Here is a 12012-nt window from a genome sequence, read left to right on the forward strand (position 1 = left end):
TCTTTTTTTTTTTTTTTTTTAAAGATTTATTTATTTATGATCGACAGAGAGAGAGAGAGAGAGAGAGAGAGAGTGAGAGGCAGAGACACAGGAGGAGGGAGCAGCAGGCTCCATGCAGGGAGCCCGATGCGGGATTCGATCCCAGGACTCCAGGACCGCGCCCTCGGCCAAAGGCAGGCGCCAAACCGCTGAGCCACCCGGGGATCCCCACCAGCCGACTTTCTGTGAGCACATTCGTTGGATGTGAGCCACACCTGGTTCACTCTCAGATGTGTCTTACACTTTTTTACCTCGTTATTCTCTTGGATCTTTCCTCCTCCACCCCTGGGAACCCATCTCCGCTTGTTCCACGGCTTTCACGACTCGGTTTTGTTATCATCTGTTGTCAGTTTCCCCCCAGACTCTTGCTCTTCTGGGCTCCATGGCATTCATTGTTTCACAGCTTGAAAAAAGGGAAAATATTCGAAGCTGTCCAAATATTGAAAGTGACATTGTCTACCCATAATCGTCAAATTACTGGAATTCGCGAAAATGACATTTTCCATGTTTGCGTCCGCGGACGTATCAGAGGCACGTCGCATTCTTCTCTTTTCTCCACGCTGGTTAACAAGCGGGAGGCTTGTTTCTGTTTTCGTGGTTAAATTTCGTGTTTTTTAAAAAAAATGGTGTTGCGTGGCCTTCGGATAGTATTCAGGGAGAATTGCCGTCTTTAGGGCTTTGTGGCTTGCCGTTTGCATTTATCTAAGTCTTTTTTGTCCCTCAAGGACCTTTTATAATTTTACTTTTTTTAATTTGTAAAGCTCTTTTCCATCTTCTGTGAGATTTTGTGTCAAGGTGCTTTAGGGATTTTGCGGTCGTCGTGAAGGCTCCTGTGAATTGTGTGTCGTGTTTCTGCCTGGCGTTACTGGCCTACGAGAGTGCTGTTGATTTTGTAATTTGTTTACCGACGGTTCTTGACTGATCAAGGTTACATTCCAACCTACGCTTGTTCCCAGAGCCTGAAGTTGGGTGGCTTATGCAACAGAACGAAAGGACCAATCTGTAATGGAAACGTCACGATGGACTCTGTTCTTAGAATTGCTGTAGGGGCACCTGTCTCAGTCAGAAAGGCCGGGGACTCTTGACCTCGGGGTTGTGGGTTCGAGCCCCACGTTGGGTGTAGAGATTGCTAAAAAATAATAAGTTAAAAAATAAAATAAAACCGTTCCTTTAGAAAAATAAATAAAATTACCGTAATATTTTAAGAAGTGAGGGGAGGTGACTTTTGGTTTTTTGACGTAGGCATTTGTTCCTTCATCAGATGTCTGGGTACCTAGCGTATGCCAGATAGTGTACCAGGTGCTGGGTCTCTAATGGGGATAGAGCAGGTGTGGTTTCCGCTCCTGGCCCCTGAGGGGAGGGGGACACGCACAGGTGAAGGCAGGTATTTGTGACATCTGGGAGTTGTGATGGGCCCTGGGGAGGAAAGGGCCAGGCTGTGGGCCGAGGAGTAGGGAGAGGCGGCAGTAGCTGCGGGTGCCGAGGGTGCCGGCGCCCCTGCAGGCCCCGGGGTGAGTTGGTGCCTGAGGAGCCTTCCAGGCCGTGGGTGACGGGCTCCACAGTTAACCGTAGGGTGATGGGGGGGTTAGCGATCCACCACTTAAATCAAGTTACGACCTCTTTGAGTCGCCGTAGTGGTGTTCAGTAGGGTGTAGATGACGATGACACGCAGCTCCTTGCTCTTGCTCGCTCTGTTCCCCTCCCTCCTTGCGCGCATTCGGAGGCCACCTCGGTGACCCGGCCGGGGCACTGTCCCTACCCCTGGCTGACCCCGTCTGGGCCAGCTGTCACCGCTGCCCTGGCCCCTGCCCGGCCGGGCCTGGCCCTGTGCTGCGAAGCCCCCCTGGGCCCGGCCCACGTCTTGGGTGCCCCCCTCCAGGCGCACCCTAGGGCCTCGGGGCAGCGGGGGGTGGGGCGTGCAGCCGACCCCCCTCAGCCCCGCAGAGTGGCTGGCCTTGGGTGGGTGCCGAGCCTGCGGCCTCCCTGGCGGCGGCGGCCTCTGCCTCCGTGCCCCGGGCGGGATGCGGGTCGTAGTAGGGGCTTGTCTTGGGGTCGCGGTCAGGACTGCAGTGTGTTAGAGACGCGAGTGTGTCTGGAAGGGTGTCGGGCACGAGCGCACGCTCGGTGGCCGTGTTAGTTGCCTGCCCCCTGGTCGGCCCCCAAGTGGATGCCCGGGCTTGCCCGCCCTTCCGCCCTGCACCAGGCAGCGGGCGCCAAGTGCGAGCTGCTGCGGGGCTCCGTTTGCTCCTGGGGAGTGTGTAGGAAGCAAGACGTTAACAGCGACTGATTTAGGCCAGGGGAAGAGGGACCCCGCGTGACCCCTCCTACTTGACCCACTTTCTATAGCCTGGTTGCACTTACTCCTGCACAAATAACAGCCTAATGCAATCGCGTGAAAGAAAGGCCGGGCAGGCAGTCGCCCCTGGGTTCCTCGCGTGCGCAGAGCAGGTGGGGCCCTGGGTCGGCCTGCGGGTGCTTCGGAGAGCTGCCCCAAGAGGTTCGACGGGGCGGCGGGGGGGGTGCTTGTGAACCCTGATGCTTTGTTTCTTGTTCTGTCATTGTCTTCCCTTTCCGTTCCTTCTCGCGCTCCCCGAGCCGGCCCCCAGCCATCTGTTCCTCCCTGTCCCGTGGGCTCCTCTCCCCCCCACATCATCCGTCCTCCTAATCCCCCGTCCTTCTCTCTTCCTTGTCGTCAGGCGGAAATCCCGCCCACATTTGTATAATTCGAGGAGTAAGTTTTATTTCTGATTTTTGATTGTAAAGCTAGATGTTTAACTTTTTGCCCCCCAAGGCCACAGTGGAGTGGCCTTTGATTTACTCACACCTGTAATTAATTACTAGGTTGAAGGCCGCGCCCGCCAGCTCCCTAACCCCGGGTCTGGGCCTCCCAGAAGCACCAGGAGGCCGAGAGCAAGGACCGGGAATGCTGAAGCCAAAGCTTCCCTCCTTCCCTCTTCTGCTTGGGGTGATCTGTACTGTTACCATTTTGCTACATGTTGGAATTTTTAAACGTTTCCAAACCGGGAGAACAGAATTCTGGAAATTTACCAAAATGCATTTTTGCAGAGAAAGCTTGGCCAAATCTGACACGTTTCCTCAAAAGCTCGTTGATTTTAATGACTTTTTAAAAAGTTCAGTGAGCCCTCCAGCTTTCCTTTCATGTTGTTCTCTGTATAATTGCGAGCAGAGAAATGGGCCCTCCTGCTTATTAAGTTTGTTTTATCTGCAGGAATTTATCCTCAAGCAGCGGCATCCGATAAGTATCCCAAAATAATACCGACACAGATTTCAAAGGGGATATGACCGCAGCGTTGCCTGGCATGAGTGGAAGAGCTATTTCCTTGAGAAATATTGCTGATTTCAGTGACATTTCACAATCGAACGTGAAATCTCTTTGAGGGGATTTAAATGAGGTGATGCCTTCCTATACCTTGTTTCACAGTTTATAATGTTTTTCATCTCTACCCACAAATGCTCAATTTGGATGTGACATAAATATTTATGAGCGTCTGTGCTGTAAGGAAGTCTAGGACAACTGCCGCGAAATCCAGCTTTACAGAATGGCATTACCTGGGAGTTAGTATTTATTTTGCAAAAGAATTCACCGTGGGAATCCTTTAAATCGGAAGCACAGTTCATGCACCACTTTTGAGCACGGCAGCAGTCGGAGAAGGTGTGTACGTACGCGTACCCGTGCTGTGTGCGCCAGCTTCCGGCGCAGATGCTCTTAGATGTGGGCTTGGGTTTTGTATACATGCGTGGCTGTGGCCTGTTGCATTTCATTTACCCCAAAACATGGAGGAGAAAGAGACACTTGTTGGGTTTTTCGGTATGAGGCCCACCGAGGATAGGGTGTGAAGGCTGAAGAAATAAAGGTCAAGCTCTCATTTGTTGTCAATGTGGGAAACAAACGAGAAGGCGAAGGCGTAGGTAAGACGTTAGAGGAAATGTCCCAATCTGTGTCCTTAGGGGCGACCCGTTGTGTATCTCATGGACTATAGGGTGGAATAGTTGTCAACCTCTCTCCTCTTGGGATGGAGAAATGCCCCTCTTTACCTGGGAGACGTTTGATAGGGAGGTGGCTCCACCTTCCGTGGTTTAGCTTCCAGCTTCACACTCGCGCTCCTGGCAGCAGCTTGTGGGTGGTGATCTTTTCTTATGAGGACACTTAATAACCGTGGCAGATGTTGGGAGCCCCGTTCCACAGCCCTGCAGCTGTTTATATGTCCAGTTGGATTTCTTGAAAGAATTAATCAAAAAAAAATTTTGTTTTTTTCTTTTTAGGATCTCATGCTGAGAGATCCAAGTAGAGTAGGGTTTAAGGGGAAACTTTATTTAATGGGATTTTGCATCGGATGTTGCAACAGATGTAGCGTGGAGGTGGAGTGACAGCTGAGGGCATTTCTGTAGTAAACTTCCCATTCATCCTTCCCAAGCCATTCGGAAAGTCCGAGATGGCTACAACTCTCACTTGAACATTCTGTACTAGAGAGTCATCTTAAGAACATTCTGGAAGGTTTGGAAAATGGAAGGAAATACCAACTGTGGTCATTTCTGAATATTCCTTTCCAAGCTTTTCACGTGTATGTTTTAGGATCCGTATCGCCGCCATGTCTCTGAGATACGTTTTATGGTCATATGTTATCGCGCTCAGGACCGGTAGCAGAGGCCCTGGACATTGCTGAGTGTTGGGCATCTGGGTTGCTTCCACCATTTTGCTGTTGTAACTGATACTATGATGAAGGTTCTTGTACATATAACCTTTTCCATATTTTTGGGTTATTTTCTGACGGTGGACATTGAGAAGAAGCTGATTGGACCCAACATTGTCGTGAACGTTTTGGTAGCCAGACCGTGGGACGGCTCCCCAGTGTCTGGCCAGTGAGAGGTCAGGAATGGCAAGCACACATAGGCCTGAGGATGGGTTCTTCTGGGGATATGGGGTCTTGGGGCAGTGAGTGGGGCTCAGCAGCAGACGGCTGACGTACAGGGCGTGGGGCTCAGGGACAGGCCGGGGCCTGAGGTTCAGTGAAGGGATCCCCAGCATCTGGTTGAAGATGTTGAGACTGCTTGGAGCGTGGAATGACCATGTCCCGTCTTCTCTTCTTAGTGGGACACCAGTCACATTGGGTAAGGGCCCACACTAAAGGCCTAATTTTAACTTAATCACCTCTTTAAAGGCCTTATCTGCAAGTGCAAGTACATTCTGAGGTCCTGGGGTTAGGTTAGGGCTTCGACATGGGGATTTAGGAGGGGGACACGATTCGGCCCCTAACGCATGGATTCTAGGCCCGACAACCCATAGTCTCCCTCCTTGCTCCGTGCCCACCATCCTCCACGTGGTTGATCGTTGGCTCCTCCTTGTCTATTTGCCTCTTGGCCTTGGAGACCCGTGTTCCTCTGGCCTCAGGCCTCAGCTCCTCCTGGCCCCTCGCTGTCCGGGTCCTACAGGGCCCTCCCCTCTCCCTGAGAAGCGAGTCAGCTACAACTTCTCATTCCTGTAACACAGTATTCATCCTTCCAGCTGTCAGCTTAACTCTTGCTTTATTTTGGTGGTGATGATTGATATTGGTTGATTGATGTTTTATTTGATGAGAAGACTAAACCGTTTTGTGGTCCTGTCCTTCTGGTGGATGATCTCACAGTTTAAAAATAAATAAATAAGTAAGCGGGAACATTGCTTTAGGTCAGGGCTCAGGAAAACTTTATATTTTGAATTCACCTCATATTTCCCAAATTAATGTTCTTTCCCTAGAGTTTGGTTTTGGGTTCCTTTCTTTTCCAGAGCCTACCTTGGTTAAAATAAGACTGAGGGGGTTGCTGTCTCAGTAGAGTCTAGGGTGGAGTTATTTTGGCAGATATGGAATTGCTGCCTTTTTTTTTTCCCCCTCCAGATGTAGGTTTTTTGTTTTGTTATTAAAGCTATAAAAGGTTAAGATTATCCTATATGCCTTCACATGCATATGGTTCACTTGCCAAGGCTGATTTGGGGAGGATGTTACTTGTTTTGGGGTTTGTGGTGTGTGTATGTTTATGTAGTGTTTTTCTCAATAGTCTATTGAAATATATCAACATGATTTCTACATAAATTGAAGAGGCCGAGTATCAGATTTCTAAAAAGTGTGTAAATTATGGATAGATTTACTATTTGGCCACCTAAAATGGAAGCGCCCAGATTTTGCTGCGCAGCCTTCAGAGAAACATTTATCTCTGTTGACAATTTTCAAGAAGTATGTAATTTTAAAGTATGAAACTCAAATTTAGTTTTTAATAGTAACTTACGTGTTTATTCTATCTTTAAGAGCCGGGTTATGGGATGACATGTGACCTTGTACTCTTGACTCTATGTCTGGTTGTGGGTTTGAAGTGTTATTTTTGTGCTTTCTTGAATGACTTGAGCACTTCTGACTGTACGTTTGAGACAGAAAAAATATGGCAGTTGGACATAGTCTTGAAAAAACGGCCGGATTTTTAACCTGGTAATATGATAGTGCTATTCATCCTTGCGATTTTCTAGGCCCACAGCTTTAGAAAACAGGGTAAGGTCTTTGCGACCTCCAGACTTCCTGGATTAGTTGGTGTTCTTCTTTTTTTTAAAATATTTTATTTATTTATTCATGAAAGACACAGAGAAGAGAGAGAGAAAGAGGCAGAGACACAGGCAGAGGGAGAAGCAGGCTCCATGCAGGGAGCCTGATGCAGGACTCGAACCCAGGACCCCGGGGTCACGCCCTGGGCGGAAGCCAGCGCTAAACCGCTGAGCCCCCTGCGCTGCCCCAGCTGTTGTTCTTTTACTCTGTAGAATATAATCAACGGATGCCCAACACACACTAACTGCCCGGAGACGAGGGCTACCGTGTAGTGCGCTTTTGCGTTTCTGTTCCTCCCAGTGGGGATGTGTGCTTATCCAGACTCAGCTGCATTTTCTTTCCCCAAACCTGTTTATGTCCGTTGTACTTATTACTCTGTTTAATATCATGATTTTGTGACAATTTATTTGAACTCATTTGAATGTTTTGGAAACCACCTGATAAAAAAAAAATAAGTCTCTAAAAATGAGTGGCCGCTGATTTTAGACTGGTTGGGGTAACTCATTGTAATGGAGTTGGGGAGTCCCAGGAGAAGGGTGCTCCCACTGTTATTATGAGCCGTTCGGGATGGGCCGGTCAGGTGTGGTCAGGTTACACCCGGGAACCGCAGTGGCTCAAAGTGCTAATGATCTCCGCTCACACGGGTGTCCGGAGTGCGTGGGGTCACGGCTCTGCTCGGCGTCCCCCTTGGCCTCACCCAGGACACGGTGTGAGGCAGCAGACCCCGCTCTCCAGCCCTGCTGACCCCGGGGCGGTGTCTGTGTGACTGTGCCTGCATTCGGGGGTGCACGGCCTTCCCACCGAGGCGCTGGAGCACCCCTCAGAGTAGTGTGCTCCCCTCCACGCGGTTTCTTTGGCATCTTCACGGCCTCACCATTTCTTTAAAGAAACTAGAGCTTCTAAAAGATGATGCCTGGAGATGGTTTATAAGAGAAAATACCCCTCGGTACTCCAGCCAGTGGACGTGGACTCAAAGGAAAGGCCTCAGCACTGCAGCAAACCATGGGCTAGTCCATGTATGATTGTAGGGTTTAACTTAAGAATAATATGTTTTGGTATTTTTTTTTTTTAATGACTTCCATCTTTGACTTTTTTCCCCTTTACATCGGTCAGTCTTTTCGCATTTGGATAAGAGAGCCTACTTAAACCCTCCGTCAATTAGTGTTCGACCTCCTATGATAGAGCCCTCTCGTAGTTCTGTTGTGCTTATCCACCTGTTTCATTTCCATTAGTTCTACCCTCGTTTTTATTCCTGAGCTTCTGGATTTGTGCCCCAGCTGGTTTCCTGGCTGCTAGCTCCTGTGGTACCTTTACACAATTAGCACAAGGTCCCTTGCAAGGCAAACACTAACCCACAGAGCCCGACTTGGTGTCAGTGCCCACCTTCCCTCTTGCCTGGCCCACTTTTATGCAGTGCACAAACTGAACAACTGCACAGAGTGATTTTGCTTCCTGCTTCTAGGTCTCTCCCAGCTGATTTAGACTACCCGCTACGTAAACCTCCTTTGCGTTTTCTGTTACCCGTCGCTGCCCAAGGCATTTTTGATGACTCCCCATCGTCGATCAGGGCCGTCTTCGATTTTATTTTCTGTCATACTGTCATCAGTGACCCAGCCCCACCCGCTGCCCTCTGGATGCACTGATTGCGGCAGAGATGGAGTAGACACCCTTCCCCCTCTGCTCCCACCCCTTCCCACCAGATTCCCGACTCGCGGGGGCCCCTTGGCTTGGATTCTCCGCCTTGTCTCAGCTGGCGTCCCCCAGCTCCAGGGACCCCCTGGGCCGCACCCGCTGCCCTCTGCTGCCCTCTGCCCATCCACCGTCTTCCCAGGGTTTTGTTCTTCGTGCTTTGAAGCTCTTTTCTGCTGCCCGCATCCTGCCATCCTCAGAAAGTCAGGGTCCGCTGTCCCCAGTCGCCCCCCACCCCGGGGCCCCCTGGACCGTAACAGCTCCACCTCTGATCAGCCCCGAGTCTGCAGATTCCTGGTCCCCGGGGTGAATCAGGCGCCCTGTGTAGACACCTGTTGTATTAGTCACCCTACTCCTGCGGCTTGGTCCCCCAGTGGGACTCCCAGGGGCGACCCCCCCCCCCCCCGAGCGTCTGTGGCCTGCAGGTGCACAGGTCGGAGCCGAGGCCAGGCTGTAGGGCACAGATCCGGATGGGCTCGGGGCGCCGTCCCTGGCCATGGGATGTTGACCTACTTTCCCCTTCTTATCTCTGTGCAAAATATTTGTTGTACTTAGTGTGTTCTCCTTGTCACAACGAATGTTTGTCTCTCCCTTTCATACGGACCAAATGCTAAAGTACCAGTGAAATCAGTGGAAAAAACAATGGAGGAGAAAAGTTGGTAAGCAGTTTTATTTCATTCCTAAACTAGGGGACCTTACAATTAGGTCGTTTAAAAATGACTCTATAGTCTTCTTTGCCTGCCTGCCTACCTGTTGAGAGACATGACTAAGGGTGGATTGTGAATTTCAAGTTTTTAGGCCCTTTAATCTGCTGACTTACAATATATATAATAATGTGGTATTTTGAAAACCTTTTATTTTGATAAGTTACTCCTAGAGGGAAATGAATTTTTCTTCATCAGGCATATATAACGTAGTTCACTACGGAATGTCTTATTTCCTACCCAGATTTCCCTTGGGAAATTCATTGAAAACTTATTTTATACATGGCCAAAGTGATTGGGTTTAAAAATGGATTTTTGTGTAGCTTTACAGGGGAAGTGTGTGCTTTTATTGAAGGGGGAAAAAAGTATATGTGTGTGTGTGTGTGGGGGGGGGGATTTGTATGTTTGTGTCCTTATATAAATATATGAATTATCGCTTTATCTTACAGAAATTTTGGCAATGAGAACTATTATTCAAATTTAGTTAGCATGTATGAATATAAATGTAGTAAACAAATTTTAGTAGACATTTTAATTTATGAGTTAAACAGCTACGAGTTACGCCATGCCTTCTATATTGATTCGTTGTATCGTCTATGTTTTAGTTCTGCATAAATACTTTAGAAGGTACTGAGGGATATCTAAGGTGTATATTCTGGTGCGTTTGACTTTGAATTCAGTAATGTTTCCACCATGAGAAAAATGAGAAAAACGTTGGCTCAGAAGATACTTCCAAATTCTGATTGTTGATTTTAATCAACATAGGTAAAGTAACCCACTGCAATTTAGCTATTTTCTTTAAAAATTCTTTTTAAATGACAAACTAGTTCCGCTTTCTCAATTTACATCATCAGCGTCTTATTTGGAAACATCTTAGCTATTTTTGTTTGATCAATCCTCAACTAGTAAACACCCATGAAATCCTAATGTAAATGTATAAACATTTCTCCCTTTGATTACATAGTTTATTTATTAGACTTTGTTTTAGGGGATAACTGCTTGTGGAAGTCTCTGAATCTTTATTATTCCAAAGGCTTTTTCTTAGCCGCAAGTACAGAGACATTACTGAGGATGCACTGTTGAGTAATGCCTGTTTTTTTATCTTCTTTTACTGTATAGATTTCTTGATTTTTCAATCTTTAGAGCCTAACTAGATTAACTCATTAAAATAGTGCCATTTTGCAGCTGGCCATATAGTTGTGAACAGAACACGTTCACACACGCCTCGATGCCTGTCGTGAGGAAGATCCAGTTGACCCCTCGCATCCCTTTCTGTGCTGTGTACGGTTAGACCCTATATATATATATATATATATATATTTTTTTTTTTTTTTTTTTTTTTTTTTTTTGCCAATGAGGTCAGAATGAAGAGCTATCCTTAATGTTGAGTAAATGTCACTGAGAAGGGTTCTTGTGGGCTGGCGTTCTTGGTCTTTGACATTCTTTATGACCAGAAACAGGATGAATGTTCACTGAAAAATTAAGGAACTCAGTCTTTCCAGATTTGAGCATTACTTGTTGACTCAGTAATGACGGGCTGGGGCAGGATCTCAGGAGACGATCTAAGGGACCTAAGGGGGTGGGGGGAGGTGGGAAATTGAGGCTCTGTGTTGGCGGCATGCCCAAGATCTCACTCTGAGCTGGCTGCAGAGCTGAGTCTGCAACTTGGACCTTCTGGGTGACTTCTCTGGAGCCTCTCTGGTAGTCATTCCAGCCTCTGTGATTTGCAGAGTGCAACAGCCCGTGTTTCCCCGACAGATAATTGCTTCCTTACCCCAAGTGCACCAAATTCAATACGTTTCTTTCTGCTGTCCCTTCAAAGAGCCTGGATAATGGGAAGGTGCCCTTTTAAAATAAAGTAGTCTGCTCTGCGGTACCCTGGGCTGTTTTATTGTGAGCATCTTCCAGCATCTGAGCATCTCTGTTCAGCCAGATGTCTTCAAAAACTGATCCCTAGGGACTCTCAAAACCGACAGGTACAGGAGGCCTTGTGTGAGCGCCCACCGGGTGTAACGCACGTGCTCTTAACCGTAAGGGGGTCCCTCGAGTGATGGGATGGGGCGGTCCGGTATCCAGGGAACGGAAAGAATGAACCTACAAGCCGTGTAAGCAGGTGAAGGAGGCACGCAAGGGACAGGATGCTCCGGTGAGGATGTTAGCGCGGTGGGGGGGTGAGGGATGGGATCTGGACCCTCTGATTAACAAGCCGATTCGCTTGGAAGGAAAGTCGGTTTTCCCCCCGTGGCTGTGTTCCATTTACTACTCACCGGCCACGCTGATGTCTGCGCAGGAACAAATCAGAGCCCCGGCCGGGTGTGCCGGTTAAATGTGAGCAGTTTTACGTTCACCTGGGGGTGCCGGGGTCTCAGGTTTGCCAATCTAAACACATTCGGCTTCTTGGAATGTTTTTATCTACCTTGAGGGAGCACGCGGAGCCGTCTGTGGGTTATAATTAGCACAGCCCACGTGCACTGAGATGGGGTCCTGCCCATAGCAGCGGTTTATGGTTCTTGGCTACCCTGTCCCGTAGGAGCTCACAGGCCTTTCCAGACGTTAGCTCATTAATTCTCCTAAGACCCAGTGTGAGTGAGATAGCGCGACCGTAGGTTCCCCCGAAGCCAGACTGCTTGCTTTCCATTCTAGACCTTCCAGGATTGTGGCCGGTGGGGGTGCCACGCTGGCGGTGGGTGGCGAGTGGAGAAGGGGGGGCTGGAGGTGGTTTTCGGACCCAGTTTTGGTGGTAGGTGGCATTCTCTGCTGCTGCCTTGCCCTTTGGGGCTCTGCAGGGCTTCCTCCGGGAAATAACGTTGGGGACAGCGGTGTTGGCTGCATTTCCTCCTCAGGGGACTGAACCCCACGGGGTGACTCTTGCAAGTGAGGCAGCTCTCTAGGTCATTAACTTGGGGTGCACCTGCTGGAAGCCCGCATGGGAAGAGCAGGTGAGCGCTTTGGGGTCAGAAGAAATGGGCGCCGGGCGGCGAGCGTCCCAC

General features: G+C 48.9%; 1 protein-coding gene across 5 annotated transcripts in view; it reads left to right on the top strand.

Annotated features, from left to right (window-relative positions):
- The window catches only part of MYO1B (myosin IB), a 175602-nt gene that overhangs the window by 8021 nt on the left and 155569 nt on the right, over window positions 1-12012 (top strand). The window contains exon 1 of one of the 5 annotated variants that reach the window (XM_038585199.1): window positions 8958-8977. The exons of the other annotated variants lie outside the window; for them this stretch is intronic. The gene's annotated coding sequence lies outside the window, so the exon portion shown is untranslated. Of the gene's footprint in view, window positions 1-8957; window positions 8978-12012 lie in introns of those variants that run through there. 5 annotated transcript variants of the gene reach the window in all.

Source organism: Canis lupus, chromosome 37 (assembly GCF_011100685.1).
Source record: "Canis lupus familiaris isolate Mischka breed German Shepherd chromosome 37, alternate assembly UU_Cfam_GSD_1.0, whole genome shotgun sequence".
Classification (NCBI taxonomy): domain Eukaryota; kingdom Metazoa; phylum Chordata; class Mammalia; order Carnivora; family Canidae; genus Canis; species Canis lupus.